The sequence below is a fragment of the Polypterus senegalus genome, chromosome 15, assembly GCF_016835505.1.
Source record: "Polypterus senegalus isolate Bchr_013 chromosome 15, ASM1683550v1, whole genome shotgun sequence".
Taxonomy (NCBI): domain Eukaryota; kingdom Metazoa; phylum Chordata; class Cladistia; order Polypteriformes; family Polypteridae; genus Polypterus; species Polypterus senegalus.
In genome coordinates, this window is record NC_053168.1 from 115565792 (window position 1) to 115587658 (window position 21867).

A 21867-nucleotide genomic window follows, 5' to 3' on the forward strand; every position below is an offset into this window, starting at 1 on the left:
CTTCCCTTTCTACATACAGATCGCTGGACTCAATCTCGTCACTTCTCATTTGACCCGGTTTGGTTTTTTTATGGACTTTGCTGTGTGTTCATTGTGTTTATATGTTAAATGTAATATCGCCAAAGGGATCAGGGGTGGTATTATTGTTTTCATTTAGATAATTTAATTTCATTATATTCTTTATCGCTTAATGTTCCCAGCAAGGTTTATTTGGTCTCTGTAGTGTATGTATGTGTGTGTATGTGTGTCGTTCCAAGGCTAGGGTTGTCCCTGGTAATCCTCCACTAAAATAAATAAATCACTGTCAGATTGACGGTGTGAATCTTAGCGGCACTTGACCGCTACAACATTTCTTTTTTAGATCCCTTATGCGGCTTTATAAATACACTGAAATTAGCCAAATATTGTTTATTAGTTTAATGCATCTGATTGTAATTAACCTGTAACAATATAATGGTCCACAGAATGGTCAAACTATTCCAAATACCATAACTGCTTTAGCGTTGTTACTCTCGCTGCACCTACTTCTTCTTTCAGCTGTTCCCATTAGGGGTTGCCACAGCGGATCATCTTTTTCAATATTACTCTCACTGCACCACCCGGAGTATTCATATCACTGTATCTGAGTGTGAATCACAACTGTACAGCAGCTGATCAGAAAGAGAATTATCGGTATACAGCATCAAGCACACGCTGTCTCAGCCATACTGTCCATTGAACTGCACTCATACGGTAAATGCTTCAGAGCCTTTCCTCGCGGTTCAGAAACAGTTTCATCCCAAGAACTAAAAATGCACTCAATCAGTCCATCAAGTGCTCCTTGTGGAACGCTTTGTACTTATAAGTACAATCACCTCACTGTTAACTTGCGATACAGTTATAATATAACACAACCTGAGCCACTTTATAAAGCACATATTTACATATGATGACGATATCATTTTTACGATGAAATGCAGCAAATTATGTTTATTATACAGATAACACTTTAACTTCATTTAAATAATCTATATTGTTAATAATTAAACGTGAGGACACGGTGCTGCAGCGCTAACGAGCCGCTTGCGGTCTGTTCACGGATTGTTCCTGTCACGCACTGTATTCTTGCAGGTGCTGACACAACACTGGATAGATTGATGGATAGAATAATTAAACACGTACTACAAAGATATTTCAATGTTCCTTAAAAGTTTTAAAGAATCGGCGTTCTACGCTTACAGATGGCTTAACGTCTATTACAGAGCTGATTGTGTGGCGATTGGGTATTTGGAGAAAGAAAAGGCAGGGAAGGAATTGGAGGTTAGTACATTTGAAAGAGACAATACTGCTGCAATAAAGTATTTCATCAAAGGTCGTGCATGGCGCAGCAAGCATCTTGCGTGAGACATGAACAATCACTGCGCCACCGTGTTCCCATGTTTAATAACATGCTTTAACTCCTATCATCATGAAAATGATATCACATATACATCTCAGTATTTTAATTATTCAGAGAGCTGTAATATCACGAATGTAATGGATTCTGTGTCCTGTTGGAGGAAGAGAAAGCCTGGAAGCACATAGTGATTCACACACACAGAGCACATAGAAGATCAAATACAAAACAAAGCATTTAACGTGCTACTTTAGTTACGATGGGATTTCAATCAATCAATCAATCAACATTTATTTATATAGCACATTTTCATACATAAAAATGTAGCTCAAAGTGCTTTACAAAATGAAGAATAGAAAAATAGAAGACACAATAAAAAATAAACATAAGTCAAAATTAATTAACATAGAATAAGTAAGGTCCGATGGCCAGGGTGGACAGAAAAAACAAAAAAAAAAAACTCCAAAAGCTGGAGAGAAAAAAAAAAAAAATCTGTAGGGATTCCAGACCAAGAGACCGCCAAGTCCCCTCTGGGCAACAACTTGAGAAACTAGTAAATTAAACAATTTTAAGATGAAGTTTATGATGTTCTACTTTAATGACAAAATAAACTATGTGATTAAAGTGGAAATTTCGAGATTAAAGTTGACATTTTGTGCTTTTTTCCCCCACTGTGTGCCTTTTTTTTTCTCTCTCTCTCTTTCTCTCGATTTATGTAGCGGAAGAACGTGGAAGTTGTCGAACGCACAGATTTATGCATCTGGGTTTTTCTGTGTGTTAGCACATCTTCGCTTTTGTGCTTATGCCATGTTATAGTGTGAGTTCTACGCACAGCGTTATACATGAGGCCCCAGGTGAGGAGTGTTTGTAGGGAGATGTCCCCTGTGATGTGTTGGGTCACTTGATCAAAGTAGAAAAGGGTTCAAGCTTGTAGTGCCAGAAGTAGGGTGTACTACTGTCAGGGAGTCGAGTGGTATCCTGCTACAGAGGAGGAATTCAGTAGCAGCGAGAAGGTGGAGCACAAGTAGCATCCTTGTCACCTTGTGATATAGAGCCATCAGACTCTGGTGGCACACTAACAGGTGAAAGTTGCTGGCTGTACTCCAGAGAACAGGGCAGAGCAAAGGTACGAGGTGGGGTGGGGTGTCTATTAAAGAAAAGCTTTGTTGCATAGAAAGGGGAATGTGTTTCAAAGGGAAAGGGATCCCTGCTGGGCTTCTTGAGTGCTGCCAGAGGGAACTGCCAAGAAAGGGCTTCTTCAGTCTTAGAAGGTTCTGTCTAACGTGACATGACAAAGTACTTCAGGGTAATATTATCTGGTATGGAAAAGGCTGCTTCACCTGGTGAAGACTGAAGGAGGATAAGGAGAATTGTGCATGTGATGGTACTGTGTTATGAAGGAACCTGTAAACATATTTTTGGAAAACACATATAAGTCTTATTGAATTCTGGGAGTTGTGCCTGGGGTTGGGGTGTAAGTGTTAATTTCTACACTGGTATTAAGGCTTCAGTCTATGGGTACAATTTCAGTTAAGTGTCTCTTAAGTCTGCAGTGTGTTTGTTCCATTACAAAGGCAGGTGTTTTTTAGCTTGCAGGACAGTTTGAAACTACCAAGGCGCTTAGACAAGTATGCAGCATGAGTAGAACAGACACATTTCATTTCATGTTGAGTTTCGCATATGTAATACTTAAAACAAATATATATTTAAAGTCAATGCAGGAGTGAGCTTTTGCATTTGTGTTTGGTGTGTTACATTGATTGTAGGCTAATATATATTATTCTATTCACATTTTTTGTTCCGAGTAAGTACTGTATCATTTGAGTCTTGTATTATGAAGTCTGTTTCACGATACGCATCATGTCTTGTAAGGATGCGTATCTTTTGGGGGCTTTTATCATTATTTCATGTGCCAGCCCTGAATACATGTACACAATGTATGTGTAACCTAAACTTTTGAGTTTAGTAATGGGGCTGAAGTCAGTCAGTCAGTCAGTCCTTGTCCATCCTGCTATATCCTAACACAGGGTCACGGGGGTCTGCTGCAGCCAATCCCAGCCAAAACAGGATGCAAGGCAGGAACAAACCCTGAGCAGATCGCCTGCCCACCGCAGGTTACACACACATACACCAAGCACACACTATGGGAAATTTAGGATCACTCATCGCCCATATTAAAATGACAAACATCCAGGGTTTTTTTTTTTTTTCTTCACTTCAATAGTGAACTGTTTCCAGTCGAGATTAGTTGTCACACGGCAGCAAAGAGGTAGGAAATGGCCAGTGCTATCTACTTCCTCAAAAGTGACTATGGTAGAGATCAACATCAGGAATCATAATTCACAAGACATTGTGCTGCATTCTTGTTTTACCTACTATGTTAAATGTATTCCACTTCATGTAATAGAAGCCAGCAGTTTAATGCTCTTGTGTCAAATAAGTGAGGTTTATATGTTAAAAAAATGGGTTTTTTTTTGTTTTTTTTTCCCATTCATTTGTTTGGTGGCTTCACTTTGATCACTAAATACCAGGCCATGGTGTAGTTAGTGCTGCTAAAAGACATGCAGTTAAGAGTCCTGTAGTGCGTGTCATCTGCTCAGTAGATGAGAACTTAATTGGTCCCAAGGAGGAAATTTGTATTTTTACAGAGGTTCAATAAATACATAAATATTATAACAGACAAATATACACATGAATTACTAAAAGTAAGAAAGAAAAATTCTGGTTGAGTTAAAGTAATAAAAGAGCAGTCCCAGTCCTAGTGGGATACTATGAAGGCGTGTTGCCAAAAGTATAAAGGAGCCCCAGTAGCATTTCTATGGTGGCCGAGAAGGGCAAAACAAATTTACAACCGTGAAGATATTATTTGGCTGAAAGTTTGGTCCATGCTCTCACCTGATAGATAGTGAAAGGCACTATATAAATGTTAGATGTGAAGGGCACAATACAATCAAGTGATAGTTAGATTAGAAGAGCACTATCCAATCAATAGATACATAGAACTTTATTTGTCCCCAGAAATCTGGCTTTTTGCAATAGATAGACATTAATTTTAGTATAGTTGGCAGGATAGATAGATATACATACACTATAGTCTGAAAACACATTTTCACTCACCATAGCATAAATACTTAAAGTTACTACTGTCTCAGTATACAGCGAGTTTGAATAAATGTCTATGAAAAAAAAAAAGTTGCTAATTACTCTTGCTCACTCAAAAGCAGCATCCTGATCTCTTCTTATTACATTCTGAAAAGCAGCATCTGAACCAGTTTTTGAAAAAAAATCACGCTTCATTCTGTTCAGTCATGGCTTGGCTATATTGATTAATTTGCAGTATTTTATACCTATTTCCTTTTTGTTTTTGTTTTTTTAATTCAAAAACCACTTCATGCTGATTGATATTGTGAAATTAATGACAACATGCAGGTGGACAACAGTGATGGCTTTTTCTGAAAAGGGTATTCACTGATAAAATAAAAATGTAGTATAATCAGTTTATCTCAGATTTGTGGTCACACAGGACACAACTCCAGTCTGTCAAAGCAATTGACTATGCTATGTGGTATTGTTTCCAATTTCTAATCTCACTCATTTCACCAATGGATGCTCTTAATTCATGAAGGGGGTAACCATCTTCTCTTCAAATCTGTCTGTGGGTCGTCAATGGAAATTAAAATGTAAAACAAGGCCATAAAGGCTGAGAAAAAAAACTGCTCTAAGGTGCACACTGTAATCCAGTGTGACAAAGTGGCTGAGGTTAAAAAAATAAAAACACAGCAGTTGCTGCTTTTGATGACATGGTTCTTTTATCAATGTTCTTATTTAAACTTTGTGAGTGGTAATGAAAGTGTCTGGAGTAGTGTACTGGCTGATGGGAATTGTAGTCCTCCATCAATTGCACAAGGTTGCAGATCAGATGAAGGTGTGGAGGGGTAATATACTGTATAATAAATACCGTTCTTACTGGATCAGTTGTGTAAAATTGACTACACTTACAGCCACAGCATCTGACAAGCACTGAAACCCATCTTCTTCAAGCTTTGCCAAATTTTGCTTATTTTACTTCACATCTACAGATGACCTTCATTTGCAGAAACAGCAACACCCCAATTCTCAATAAGATTGCTGTCAGCACTTTGGCAAAACATGGGACGCAGTGCATTAGAAGGTCCCACTCGCTAGTGCATTATTAATGACAAATATCATCAAATTAAAAAATGTGGTGGTTAATTTTGTTTTTTCTACAACATCACCAAATCAGTTTATATATTTTTAAGATTTTGGGAAATTTCATTTGTGTTTTACCCCTAAAAAATTTATATATCAAAATGTTCTTTGTTAGTGGATACTTACCTAATTAGATTTTATATGGTTTTGTAACAACTTCAACATGGCTAAACACGTCCTCATAGAGAAAAGCTGTAAGGCAGCAAGGCAATGAAAAATGTTATCCAAATTAAATTAGAAGAAAACACTGTACATACTTGAGATGTTAGGTGACATTCTGCTTTGGCTGCCACAAAACGTTTTTTTTTTTGTGTGTGTGTGATCAAATTTTTATTCATAACATGAAAAGGAATACAGCAAAATAAAAAAACAGAAATAACTGACTTTGAGCTACAGTACAGAAGGACAAACACAACTACAACAGAAACACAAAAAAAGGGGAAAAGAGTTGAGGGATAAACTGGCACACACAATACATGAGCACAAGTCAAAATAAACAAAAAAATGAGGGAAAATAAAAAAACAAGTAACAAAAGGAAAAAGCTGCATCACAGAGCAACTACCAAACAGCTCTTTACTAATTGAACAGTGTGAAGCCAGTTGCAGATAGTAGAGCCATAAGAGTTGTTGATCTGAGATGCAGAAAGTTCAAGAAAGACAAGACTGTAAAATGAAGAGTTTCAGGTAGCAGGAGAAGCAAGGGCAGGAGATTTTCAGCAAAAGGCTAAAAGCTATTTAGCTGCAAGGTTCACAGACACTAAAAGCCTCTGCTGGGAGAGAAAAAGAGAGAGTGAGAGAAGAGAAGAAAGGTCTAGGAGGAGAAGAACTTGAGGGAACAAAGGAATTGGGAAAGAAAGATCACAAAAGATTGATCCTGCTACATAACACCAGAAAACCGCAGCCGGAGGGCATTCCCAGAACATGTGGAGAAAAGTGCCAGGGACTTTAAGAGGACAGAGGTGAAACAGGGGATATAATTCTAGACCCATTAGATAGCATCTTGGGGGAGTAGGGTACAGTCTGTGAACAAATTTAAATTGTCTGTGCTGGTGATTAGGATTTTCATGTTTTAATATTTTGAAACATAGTAGTCCAGCATAACGCAGGGGATGGGGAAACGTCTATTGGCCAATTAGACATGATTGGGAGAGTTTTGAAGGAAGCTTTATAGAGAAGATAATAGGGAACAGATAGTGGTTTGGAATTATGAGAAAGGGATGAAACAAATATGTACATGGAATGCATTGGAAGAGGGGTAGAGAGGGGAACTCGACATATACTAAGCACAGAACACAGGCTGTAAATAGAAAATGTATGTAGTGGAAGGAATAGGATGCCTGGATTGATGAGATGGGAATATGGCCAGCCCTGTCTCATTAAATATATCTCCTAGCATATATATATATATATATATATATATATATATATATATATATATATATATATATATATGTATATATACATACAGTACCAGACTGACACCAAGGGTATGAGGGAAATTGGACAGCTTCTGATATTTAGTGCATAATTAAGAAATAAAGGAGTGGGGAGGTGTTATCTTGGCAGCAGACCCATTAATTTTTCGACATTTCTCTACATCTGAAGTGCAAAAGAAACAATGGAGCTAATAGTAGGGAAAAGGGACTTTATTTTATTAGACTGAACTGGAAATGAAGTTGCACAATGGGGAGAAATTTATTTGGTCTCTATAGTATGTGCATCCAGGAAGGAGGATGTTAGGAAGGGTAGTCCCATCTCCAGACTGGCCTTAAAGTGAAAGCAAAGTGGTACAGGCCGAAATAAGAAAGGGAGACATCACCATATGGCCTGTCACAGATCAAAATGTGATTTCAAAGGAATGAAGACACCAGAGACTTTACAGATTGCCAGAACTTAGGTGCCAGAGAGAGAGGAAGCATAGAGTTACCAACATTAATTTTAGGATGCAAATTCATTTTAATAATTGCCAGCATGGATTGGAATGAGAGAGGAAGGTGGGACCAAGAAGAAACAGATTCTCTGATACTCTTCAGAACACAGTGAAACTTTGCAGCTGGAAGCTCCGGGACCCCGGCATAGACGTCCAATCTTAGGTATCAGAAAGACACTGACCGAGGAATGAAAGAGGGAAATGTAGAGAGATGACAGGTAAAGAACAGATTTAGACCATTTAATCTTAGAACCAGACAGGGCTTCATAGACATTAAAGAAATCAAAGACATGGGTAGGATCAGCAGGGGCATTACCATGGTAGGGAAGAACATAGTTGAGGAGGACAAATAAAGTGTCTGAACCATGTTTATAATGGCTGGGCCAAAGCCCATTCTACTTAATGGCGAATAAAGCAAGTTTTGATCAGGATAAGTCAGTTTAGGAAGTTTTTCACTGCCTGCAGCTGATGTGCAAGTAACTTTGCCAGCAGCTTGACATCAGAATTCATCAATGATATGGGCCATAACTAGAGCAATCGGTAGGAACCTGACACTGGGTAATCAGCTGAATTAAGTAAAGGGTTGAAGTGAAATGATAAAAGAGATGACAAAATGCAAACATGAGTTACAGTTTTCATCAATGATGTTGCCAGCACAGTAATAACCGCACATACTTGATTGGGTGGTATAGAAACACAGAAAAAGCCCTTTGTCATGAAAAAATGTAACAGTGAGATGAAAAAAAAATTAACAATGTACTGGAGAGGTCATGTCTAGTGATTACCATCAAATACCCTCCTAGCACAGTATAGTGATGTGCGCAGCTCTAGTTGCTAGAAGTTGCTAGAAGAATCTGTGACTATTCCTACTCTACATTTCTTTGATTGCCACTGTTATTCTTCATTGTAATCCACACTGAATATATGCATCTTCCTTAAGGCTATTGAAGCATGACATTGAGAGTGACACTGTTGGAGAACACTAAATCCTTACTTTATGCTTCCTTTTTATTCCACAGAAACAGCCTGGTATAAATTTCTTTGGTTATTCCCTACAATGGGCTGGCATCACAGTGAGATGCTATTACTACCTGTATGGAGTCTGCATTTTCTTTACATGTATGTGGGCTTTCTCTGGGTGCTTAGGTTCCCCCCATCCCATTCACAAGATTAGTGTTTCTGGTTGATTGGTGACTCTATACCCGGTTGGTTGCTTTTATAGGTGGCATGGTACTCAGTGGTGATTTGGGACCCGATCTTGTTTTGGTTCCTGTCCAGTGCTGCTGTGGCAGACTCCAGTTCCAGGCACCTGCTACTGTATAAGTAGCTATACCCCACCCAAGCATAAAGCATGATGATTTTAGAGTCATACATTACAGAAGTGTTAACTAATTCCAAAAAAATTACAAAGGACTGGGGAATGTAAATGTGGATCCAAAGTATTGGAGGTATTATTTTGGTAAAACTATTGGTTCTTCTAGAATTTTTTGTTGTGGTGTGATTACTACTTCCTGTTGACTGACAATTATGAGGTCTGCTCATTGCTGGTAGCAGCTAAGTTGACTTAATGTAAAAATGCTTTTTTGTGCTGACATTCACTTCACTGCATATGCAGTATCTGACCGATATGGAGGTAGGAACTGGATATACATTCTTACAGACTTAGTAAACTTCTCATATAAGGAATAGATTGAATTGAATAAGTTTGAAAATGAGTGAAAAACATAACTGATATATGAATTAATCATTTTTTACTCTCATGTTCAGAATCAGTATTTGCAGCTCTCATGTATTGTCCATAGTTAGTCAAGATTCAGAAAGTATTCAAACCCCTTCACTTTCTGCAGAAGATATTGTGTTGTAGACTTCATTTTCAAAGGAAAAAATGCTATTTTTGTTGGAACTATTGAGCTTTCTTTTAGATCATTTGACAGTTTTCTGACACTTTTGCAAGTTGCTGTTTGGAGGAATAACATGAACACTTTAATAGATCTTTCTATCTGCTGCTGTTCAACTGCTGGACACTTTCTAAGGAACTGCAAAAAATCTTTTTCCTTTCAATTTTGAATTAAACATATATAATTTGCACCTCAAGTAAAGAAGCCATCTGGGAATTGTCATCAGAGACTGAAAGAAGACTGCATGATCCCACCCCTGTTGTATAATTCTTTGTATTCCTTATATTTTATGCTACTGGTTATGATGCAAATAAATATAAATTTTAAGAGAAAACCAAATATAATTTTGTTATTACTAGCATAGCTGAGAAGCTAGATTGTCCATTACTTCTCTAGCTGTGGTCCCATAAGGGCAAAGAAGATGCTCTTGTGAGACCCTCCCTTAGTGGAAAAACTGGGTTGACGTAAAGGTTAGGAGGTAAGGACAGTCCCAGTTAGCGAGCAGCACGTCACAAAGGTCTTTAGGTTTGAATATGTGGGGTACAGAATGGACAATGATACAAGGAAGAGGTTAAGAAAAACAGTTACAGAGCTGGGTTGGCAGCCCATTAAGAAAGGAGCTTTAAGGTTAGTCGGTAACTTTCATGCAAAGTGCATGTCACAGATAATCTGATAGCATGATAAAAAATATTAAATCACAAAATCATTCTTTTATCATTGTAATCAGCATTTTTTATCTATTAGTGGAGAGTGTGCTGTTAAGAAACATTAATTATATTCACTTTAACTGCTTATGTAAAAGTACCTTATCATAACACTTACTATGAAAAGCCCATGCATGCATCCTTTTTCTGAATCATCTTTATTATTTATGGGGCTGCTCCTTTGCCACAGGTGTTGGGTGCTAGATAATACAAACTGTGTACTGGGCACAAGATTATCGTGGGATATGCTTCTTGTACTGGGTCAATTTAGAGCAGCGTTTATCAACCTTTAAGTATTTGCGACCCAAGTTTTCATAACAGTTTTAATTGCGCCCCCCCCCTAACATTTTTTTGAAATGTAGATGCATATTTTATTATACCTACTTAACTTTTATCGACATTTATCTAACTCTATATTTATTGTTCTAGTATCACAATGTAGTTTAAGTTAATTTGTTTTGGTTTCAACAGATGTTTTTTTCATATTTTTGATTCTTGTTTTCTTTTTTTCACATCTTCCCGCCCCCCTTTTTGTTACTTCGCGCCCCCCTAGGGGGGCCCACCCCACAGGTTGAGAACCACTGGTTTAGAGCCATCAATTATCTTAGAATGTAGTGGGATATGGGAAGACAGTAGCGAATCTGAAGGCAAAAACAAGAAGTTGCAGTGAGGAACATGCAAACCCCACACAAAGACTGGGCTGGGAATCGAACTTGGGTCCCCAGATTTGTGCTTCAGAAAAGCTACCCACTGTTGGAGAATTCAGACTCCATACTCTGCTTTAAAGGCTAACCAATAAACTATTTATTGATCTGTTGAGAGGAGAATAGTTTATGACAATACTTGAATCAAAGGCCTTTCTGAAGAATAATTTACTCATGGCTACAATTGTAAGCAACACTAATTATTCATTTTATTCAATTAAAATAACTATCTCTCTCTTGACATTTTCAGGAAATAATTAACAATCTTGAGTTGTGAAATCAGAAACCTATCTATCTATCTATCTATAAAATATAATAGGAGAGCAAAAGGCTCATGGTAACATTTTAATTTAATGATGCATTAGGACCATAATTTGCACGAAAAGAAGCTTTTTATTAAGGTTTTGTTACATAAGAGTAAATAAGAATTTGATGCATTTTTGTAGTAATTAAAGTGTAACCAGAGTTATTAATATCCTAACATTCTACATAATAGTTAAACCATATAGTGTACTGTATATGATAAACCATGACAAATAACAAATTTCTACAAAACTACCCACTATATAAAATTATTGAATCATTAATTGCTTTGTAATACTGTCAAATTTGAGAGGCCTGAAAATATGCATTAGTTTATTGTAATCTTATTAATTGCTTTGTTATGTGACTTTTTATGACTCTTACTATTAAAGGCACTATACAAATACAGATGACTGGTTTGTACGGGAGTTTAATAACATCACTCTTTGAATTCTTTTAGCTAGAGGATAAAATGTCAATTATGAACATGAATGATATAAAAAATTCTCCTTGTTTTACCTGCATAGATATACGTTTGAGTCAGACACTGGAACCCAGCCATAATGACCAGAGAAACCAGAATCATTCTGAAAAGAGAAAACACGAATACTGTAAATCTCTTCAAGAGCTGATGATCAAATCAATTATTCAATTAATCTCTACTTCAAAGAGCATCTTTCATATTAAGACTATCTTGTTTATTGATTTGCTTAGCTGCTGATGCTTTTATTCTAAGACATTCTTTTCCAGAAAGCCCAGAGTCTTGTAGAAGACTGCCGATTTTCCTACTATCTGAAAGTTTTTTTTATTGAGCTCTAGTTTCAATCTGTATCCAAGAGTAACTACATCTGTAAATTGACTCAGTTTAAGTGAAGCCTGTTATGGACTGGCATTGAATTCAGGTTTTGTACGCAGTGATCTCAAGATAGTCTCAGTCTTGCCACAATCCTTTAATTGAAAGATGTATCCTGAAAATGGAATGATGGAGCTTCTATGTTTTGCATAATGTGAAAACACTTTCATGCTGGTTTGTTTTCTTTCATTGTATGCCACTAAACTCTGGGTGCAGTTTGAAAAGAAAACTGTTATGTGTCAATGCCAATGAGACAACAAAAATTAAAATCATATAATATGCAGTCACATCTTGTATGTGGGGACAATTTGTCCTCTTTATGTTTGACCAAAACATGTCAGTTACTGACCAGAACACTGTGGTAAATTATGAAGCTGTTTTTTTAAACAGGCTTGCTTAGGACCAGAGTTTATGTCAGGAGCAGTGGTTAAACCAAAGAAAAATGGCAGACGGACGTGCAATTCTTAGCAGGGTGAGTGCACTAAAGCATCCATTGAGCCTGACAAAATGACTTATTAGCTTTATATACTGTAAACATAAAGCTTGTATATATCAGTTGTCACATTTAGTCCTACTCTTAGAAGTAGGAGCAAAAACATTTTATCAGATTTCATAATTTAGGAAACTACTCCTAACTTCATGTAAATTTAGGAGAACTTATGAACTTTCCTAACTCGCTAGGTGCAGCCAGGAGATGGCATTCAGGCAGAGATCAAAACACCATCCCAAGAAAGGCTTAATGTTTTGGAAATGCTGGACTACAATGAACTTGCAAGAAGATATTGAACTAACAAAGATGAAATAATATTTGTAATAAATGTTGTATGTCATGTGATTGATTTATTAATGTGGAGAAGCTATGTGTTGGTAATACTATTTTTTTGACCACAGGGATAAAGTAGCTTTGTAATAGTTATTATTTGTGTTTATCACATCCAACCATTTCTTGAATTTTGCACCAAATTTTGAATAGCCTTACAATGCATGAGGGAATATGCCTGTTGTGGAAGACAGCCAGAACCCTTTCCTGGCTGGGATGTCCATATGCTGGAAATACCAGGGGAGAGAGAGTTTGCACAAGGCATTACCTCCTCCAGAGTGCTAAATGGCAGCCCCCTGGGATGCAGCAATGGTTTGAAATCCCACAATGCTCCATGAGACTTGGAGTTCGGCCCGGCCCTGTTGAGTTCTGTGGGTGCCGCCAGAGAGAGAGAGAGAGAAAAAGAAAGAAAGAAGAGAAGAAGAGGGCTGTCTGCTTTGTTGGCTCTGCTGGTTGGTGCCTTTGTACTGTGCATTGGTGGGAAACAATTTGGGAAGTGTTTCCCACTGATTAAGGCCTTTATGGGTGTTGGACTTGTGCCTGGCGTCTGTTTGTGTCAGGTTTGGGAAGAGGGAGTGCCCCCTGCAGGTTACATTATTTACACATTTCTCCACCATCACAGATAAGGTAACATTACAGCAATGCTGCATTCATGAAAATCAGCATTCACATTAAGATCTTTGCCCCAAGTGTGGATGTGCATATATATGTGAATCCCAAGCATTATCACAATACCAACACACAGTTGGTCATGGGTGCAATCTGTATTGTAGCAGCTAACATATTATCCTGAAGACAGGTGGGACAGGATGGGTGATTGACAATAAAATGTCACACAGGTACACCAAGCTCTATATTCCATGACCCCCTTGGAACATTTGTGTTGCACCTAAGCCTGGAAAAGTTCAAGTAGGCAGGTGGATACTCCTAGAGCATTGGATAAATAGAGACTTGCAGAAGATGAGTGGGGATCACAGAGAGGGAAACCTCATTGGGGTAATATCATGGAAGACAATTCAGTGTTCTAACAATGTGGGACAACAAATCTAACCCTTGTGTCATCATGTTGGCCACTCAATATACAACTTCAAACCTTAAACTGGGGTCATCAAGAGCTGTCACATAGTTTCACAATAAGTCATAGAGCAGATGCTGGTCCTGCAGACATCAATCCCCACTTACAATTATATATGGCTTAATAGAATATTCTAGATGCAAGGAAGGACTCTCCTTTTGTGATTGAACATCTATTTATTTTAAAGAATAATAAAGTATTTTTTATTAATTTTTTATACTTTATAGTATAATATTTTATTGTTTTAATTTTTCAGATAGATAGATACTTTATTGATCCCAAGGGAAATTTAAGGTGTCCTGTTCTAAGAGTATAGTATTAAAATTTTCACACACTTAATAACAATAACTCTGAGTATAAATGTTATATGGTTATATAATACAATATATTTTATTACTGAAATGCCTCACCTTGTTGATAGGCACACCTACAAAGTGCATACCAATGCCAGTGAAAATCGGAACAATCTCATTCAGAGATATTGAATAGTGTAAAATTACATATGCTGTGTCAAGGCTGTAAACTGCGATCCTGCTTTCTGGAGCAACCTGAAGCCAAAGAAGGATTAAATAATAAACAATGAGGTCTCTGTTAAGAAACTGATGAGCTTTGTGAAAAGGCTAATAGGGAAGCCTGTTACAATAAAGAACTCTATCTGCTATGGGTAATCAATTACATCCCAATGGACCCTAGACCTCTAGTTTAACACCCTTCTGTGTCTACAAATGTAAAAATGTATAATTTCTTATTGAAATCACACACTCATTCATTTATGATATTATGCTTTATTTGATAAATGCAGCTTTGGTTTTTATTCATTTATTTGCTTGTTTGTGTTATGATTATAATTATAATTTTGATTTTTTTTTTTTTTGTTGTTTTTTATCTTTCATCACAGATTCAAGTGCTTATTAAGTGGAGACCAGCGTATTGGGAACTAGAATTACACTCAGAAATTAATCTAATATAAATGAACTCAGTTAAGGACTGTACAAAACACATTTTATTTGTTGAAACATATCACTGAAACAATGGACTTTAATATTATTATTGCTTCAATGAACTGTCATTTGTATATTTGTATCATCTGATATCTGTGTAAAATGCGTGTATGCAATGTCTTTGAAAAATTAGTGAATTTGGATGCTTAAAAGAAGGAAACTTCCTGCTGACAGTACTAAACGTTACATAAGCATCTTCATTTCAGCAGTTAGTTTTATTAGCCCCAGAAAAAAGGCAAATGGTGCCTTTAGTGACAGGCAAACATTTATAAGACCCCTGTGGACTGGATGACTACACCACACTTTAGATTAGCTTTACCAGGTCAGATGATGAATTGATCTGTATTCTTCTGCTACAAGCACTCCTGGGGTATATGTGCAGAACAGAAGAAGTTAAGACACTGAACAGCAATGCAATGTTAATTGGCAGTTTTAAAATTGCCTTATGTGATTAATTGTGGAGTGTGTGCAAGAATGAGCCTTGCAAGAAACTTTTAGTTTTTTATGCTTGGTTTCAGACCTAATCAGGAGGAAGAAGTTGGGAGCATGCACTGCTAGTGCGTTGCCAAATGCCACCACACAGCGAACCACCTGAATATTCCAAATTAGGACCTGAGAGCAGCCGTGCAACGGGTAACACCTCAGCACCACACCAGTTCGAATGAAACTGAACAGCGTGAGGTTTTTAACATTGTGTATGCTGTATATGTTTTAAACAAAAACCTCCAGACAATGTTAAGGTCTAAAATGTCCTCTCCATTTAGGTATTCCTGTTTTGATGTTGTTTGATCATTGGAAATTACAATTTGTCTGTTTTTTTTTGGCCAGAAACCTGTAACAGAGGCCACAGAGCCCAACCAAGATGTGCTCTTGTGTTCCATGAAAGTGGCCTCGACACAACCCGGGGGGCTGCCAACAAAGGTACCGAGGGAGGTAACATGGCTCCTATGGCTGCTCCCCCAGATCTAGTCACAAAGGGGCGTCCCAGCAGGGCATGGGTCCCAGCAGTCTGCCACACCTATTATTAACAGGACTTATTTTAACACTGATGCAATACAACCAAAATAATAAAGCATAATTTAGAACTTGATTGCCTGATTCATTTTTATTTAGTCTTTTAAACTGTAGAAAGTTGTATCTGATTAGTTTATCAGATCTTTGAATTTGAATTAACTGTTTAAAAAGTCCCTTTCTAACTTTTGTCATTAAGTTACAAAGAATTAAAAAATATTTGGTGTCCTTCAGGAATATGAAGAGGTCAAAAATAAATCAGAGGAATAGATGTCAAAACAAAATCGAAAATGAACTAACCCTAATATGTACAGTAAATCCAAAAACTAATGTAAAAACTTACACCTGAACAGTCTTTTGCCCTGGAAACACTTTTAGAACATTAAACCCTATCACCACAAATAGGTTATTACTAGGAGCCTCATGGTATGCAAGCTCAAAAATGTACATCCAAAACTGCCCACTAGAGGGTGATATACTTCCAAACTCCAGCTAGATAAAAGGACAAGCAGAAACTCTTAAAAAAAAAAAACACAAAATGGTGTGTCCTGCAGTGAAGCTCAAAAGACGTAACTGATTTACCTGAAATACAAGGCAACCCAAGCAAACAAATCCCAAAATGAAATACCAAGAAAAGTTGATATACAGTGTGAAAATGTGACAGATCACAAAAAGCACAAGACATAGAAAAATCACTATACAGTGATCCCTCGCTATATCATGCTTCGACTTTTGCAGCTTCACTCCATTGCAGATTTTAAATGTAAGCATATCTAAATATATATCACAGATTTTTCGCTGGTTCGTGGATTTCTGCGGACAATGGGTCTTTTAATTTATGGTACATGCTTCCTCAGTTTGTTTGCCCAGTTGATTTCATACAAGGGATGCTATTGGCGGATGGCTGAGAAGCTACCCAATCAGAGCACGTATTACGGATTAAATAAAACTCCTCAATGATATACCATATGCTTCCCGCGCGGTGCTTCGCACACTTAAAAGCTCTAACAGCCGTATTGATTTTTGATTGTTTGCTTTTCTCTGTCTCACTCACTCTCTCTGACATTTTCTGCTCCTGACAGAGGGGGTGTGAGCAAAGGGGCTGTTTGCTTAGAAGATACGGACGATTCTCTAAAAAATGCTGAAAGACTACCTTCACATTGATCCCTTCATTGCGGCCGCTTTATCGCAGTGCTACACATACTTAAAAGCCCAACAGCCCTATTGATTTTTGATTGTTTACTTTTCTCTCTCTCTCTGACATTCTCTGCTCCTGACGCGCACTCTTTCGAAGAGGAAGATATATTTACATTCTTTTAATTGTGAGAAAAAACTATCATCTCTGTCTTGTCATGGAGCACAGTTTAAACTTTTGACTAAAGGGTGTTATTTCATGTCTACAGGGCTCTAATAATGTTAAAAAAACGTATTTAGAAGGGTGTAAACAGGTTTTCTATGCTCTAACTGTGAAAATATTAGATTTATAAATAAAGAATCCTACTTCGCGTAAATTCATTTATCGTGGTAGAGTCTGGAACGAATTAACCGCGATAAACGAAGGTTTACTGTAACACTCAACTATTGGAGATCCTTTGGATTTATAGGGAGACAAACAGTTCCTGGTGGTGACTGGTAAATGACCTCACCTCTTGGGGAACCACCCACAAAACACATGGAACATAACCAAGGCATGGATATATGAACATAATCAAAAATAAACCAACATAAACAAGATTAATACAAACAAATGAAGCAAAAAGAAGCAAAGATATGATATAAAGATAGGAACTTTAGCCAGGGATGGAACCCTGGCTGAAGTAGAACAGAACAGTTGTATGGTTCACTTGGAGACCAGGAGAATTACACAGTCTCCTTACATACATTCTGGAAATTAAACAATGTGCAACTTCCTGGCAGCACATGATGGCAATGGAAATACATTGCTACCCACAAAATGGCTATCAAAGCCAAAAACATTCTAAAATATGGTGATACACAAAGCAGAAATATTTGCCAAATTTTAGCAAAAAAAAATGAAATGATATAATAAAAAGAAAGTTAAGACCACTAAATTACCATGCGTAGAAAATTAAGAAAAAAACACATTAAGTAAGATTAAGAAATGATAGATTGAAATACTGTACTGTATTGTTTTCCTTCTAGACCTGAGCTTATCTTTTGACACAGTTGATCATGCAATCTTAGTTAACTGTCTTAAAGAACTGGTATTATTATGATTGTTTTTTTTCATATTCTTCTGGACTTTATTCAAAATATTTTTCCCATTGGATTTTTTTTGGGGGAGGGGGTTAACTGATTTAATTTCTGAAATTGATTTTGTGTTATAATAGCAAAGTTGTCCTGTCCTTTCTAATCATATTGTTTTCTCATGTGTGCCACCATTTTATAGGTTCTTTGTATACTGTTACTAGGGTGGTTGACTCCATAGGATCACCTGTCCACTCTCAGTATTACAAAGGGTTGGTGACAGATCCCACTGCCAGATTCAACAAAGGAAAAGATGGCATTTAGCAGCCCTACCAGTCATTTGCAGTATTGAGTCCAACATTTTGGGCTGCATGGAGCCTCAGTGACCTTCCAACATTTGGTAGATTGACTGCTACTGCCCCACGAAACCTACAGTCCTGTCTACCTTGATGACACAGTCATCTGTTCCAGCACCTGGGAGGAACACCTAGCCTCAGAATCAATCCCAAAAAATGTCACTCCGATATGACTGAGACTAAATTCCTATACTATATGACAGGTGTAGGGCAGGTGAATCTGCAATGGTCCAAATTTGCTGCCATTTGTGACTGTCCCAAGCAGCAAACAAAAAGGCATGTGCAAGCCTTCCAAGGTCTGGTGGGGTACTATTGGAGGTTTGTGCCTTGTTTCTCTGTGTGGGCTTTGCCTTTGACTAATCTCATGGACGATGGCCTAGGTGCCACATTAATCCAAATCTTCAGTGGTGTTGATCACCCCATGATGTACCTTAGCCAGAAACCGCTTGACCAAAGAGACAAGGTACACAGCGTAGGAGAAGGAGGTCATTGCATCCCACAGCTGAGATATTACCACACTCCCCTCCAATAGTTGAGCTCACACAAAGATTCCATCCCACGAGTCACCTGATGGTTCCTCGTCCTCATATGCTGTATATAAGATAAACTCAGTTTTCATAGAAAATCAAGAAATCTACAACAAATTTATATTAGGCTTGGAAGGCCCAGTGATCTCTATATTCTTGCTCTGCTTTCCTGAATTCTGATGAGAAAACAAACCTTATGTCCAGGGTGACAGCAATCCATGATTGAGAGCAGAAAAGGACTTTCACTTTGGCACTTCATCTTTTATGCAGAAGAAAACATGTAGAGAAAATTACTTGCACATCAAACATGTAAAAGGTGTCTATCTTTCCTGCTCCTGTTAACTTTCAGCCAGCCATTCACCACCATGGGCTGTCCCTAGCAAGGGGGTTAGGGGTGTGATTAGAGAGTTGTTTCATACATAGATATTTCAAAAACAATCTTATGTTCATATACTGTATGTCAGAGCTTGAGGAAAGGTAAGTGTTAATACACATCAAATTCCTCTGAGAACATACATTAAAAGCATTCTTCCCTGGGTGATTTTGAATCATGTGAAGTGGCTGCTCTCTAGAGATGGGAAAATGATACCAAAGTGTGGAAGCTTGTGTCAGTCAATTTGAAGCATAGTGAGTCAAATCACTGTGTCGGAGCTAGTGTCAAAACACTACTGTCATATGGTCCTTTGGACGCTTCAAACGCCATCAGTGTTTCACAGCTATTGGTTTGACAGCTTTGGCGCTAAATTAACAAGCATATAAAATGCATCATTCTCATTCAACAAATATTGAGACTGATTCACTCAAACAGAAGTGTATTTTGCATGACTGCCTTTAAAAGCAGAAAGCCGGGAAGTAGTGACATTCCGGTTCATTCATTCATTCAAGAAAAGACTCAATCATTCATAGTAGTGGTGTTCGATTCAAATTGATTCTAAGTCATTCGATTCGAAAATTGACACTTGAAAGCGGAAGATTCAGCAGAATTTTCAAGCTTGCTTTCGACCCTGGTGCTTATCACCTTTTCAAAAGTCTCAGTTCCCAGGTGAATGGGAGACTTCGAGGAAGAAATCAGCGAATGTGTCGCCAAGATTCACGACACATACGCCGTTGACTCTTCACCCGGAGAAGACAAGACGTCTCAAAGTCTTAACACGTACCAAATAATGACTTTAGGGCACACCTTCCAAAGGTGTACTCCGGTCGCCCCGAAACCCTGTCTGATCTCAGCTCTGAAGGCGAATCAGAAATGGACGATAATGCCTACTTAGACGATAACAGCAGTGAGACCGAAAATTCCTTCTTGCCTGTAACATCCTTGAAAGGAAAACACAAGATCTCTCCTTCCAAACACTTTCTCGATAGGAAGAAGCTAAAACCGACATTACTAAATTCCCCTCAGCAAGATATTCCGCTCAGAAATCGTTTCAGCACACTGACCGATTTAACATCGGAAATGGAAGCTTTGTATGAAGATTCAAACCCACTCTCACATGCCGACAATTAGCAAAGGCCACAACAAGACCGCACTGAGCGCCGCATGAACAAAGTCACGCCAATTATTCTCCGTTCCTCGGAAAGCTGGTTGCAATTCAACAACGAACTGAAAAGACGAAACATTACAGTCTCTAAAGCAGTTACTACTAAAGACGGCATTCGTCTTCAACCACAATCCGCTGATGACTACAGGGCGCTCTCTCACTTACTAAAAGACAGTAACGTTGAATTCCACTCCTGGATGTTGGAATCGGAAAAAACACTGAAAGTATTCATACGTGGTATACCCACATCTGTAAGTGAAGAAGACATAGAAACGGCTCTTAAAGAAAGAGGCTTCCCTGTTATTAAAGTGTGCAGAATGAAGGCAGGCCCTCAGCGTCTTCCCTGCCCACTGATGCTCGTAAACTTAACAAGAAACGAAGAAGGTAAGCGCATATTTCAAATTAGTGATTTAATTTTCTTACGTGTTAAAGTGGAAAATGTAATTAATAAACCCAAGATTGGTCAATGCCATCGTTGCCAAAGATTTGACTATGCTGCCAATATGTGTTATAATAAACCCAGATGTGTGCGCTATGCCAACAGCCACTGGTCACGTGATTGCAACAAACCAAGAGAAGAAAAGGCAACCTGCCGTCAGGATCACCCAGCAAACTACAGGGGATGTATGTACAATCCTCTTAAGAAGCAGCCACAACCCACATCAGTACCTTCCAGAGCAGTCTCCGTAGGAATCAGCTACGCTGACGCTGTAAGAAAAGACACCTGCCTAATAGAGTCTGCAAATCCATCACCTCCTACTTCAAACGGATCGCGTCACAATAAAGTAAACAAAACAGACGGGCAGAAGGCCGAGCGAATTGCATCCACTAAGCTCTTAGAAAGGAACTTCACTTCTCAGATAAACAGGCCTGGGGCTACCCCTGCCGGTCCCTCTGAGGAATATGACGTTTCTGCTCTCTTAAACCTAACAGATCTTTTTTCCAGTCCCAAAGCCAGAAGATTACTAAATTTTGCAAAGTCCCTTATTAATAAATTATGTGCAGCAAGAACTGGCACAGATATTCTAAATATAATCCTGTCCTCAATTCCTTCTGTTGTAAAAATTTTCTCTGATGGCCCCTAAATTACTACACACACCAAATAATTTAATATTAACCATCTGGAACGCCAATGGAGTACAAAACAAAAAAGAAGAACTTCAAGAATTTTTGGATCGGCATTTAATTGATGTAATGCTAATAAGTGAAACCCATTTACGTCCAAGTTCAGAATTCAGAACAAGAAGACACTTTGTATACAGATGCGACAGAATTAAAGGAAAAGGAGGAGGCACAGCCATTCTTGTCAAAAAAGGAATAGATCATTCTGAATC

The 21867-nt window shown here is 37.9% G+C and overlaps 1 protein-coding gene across 2 annotated transcripts in view; it reads right to left on the bottom strand.

The window, feature by feature from the left end:
- The window catches only part of LOC120515820 (histone H2A-like), a 93476-nt gene that overhangs the window by 67771 nt on the left and 3838 nt on the right, over window positions 1-21867 (bottom strand). The window lies entirely within an intron of this gene.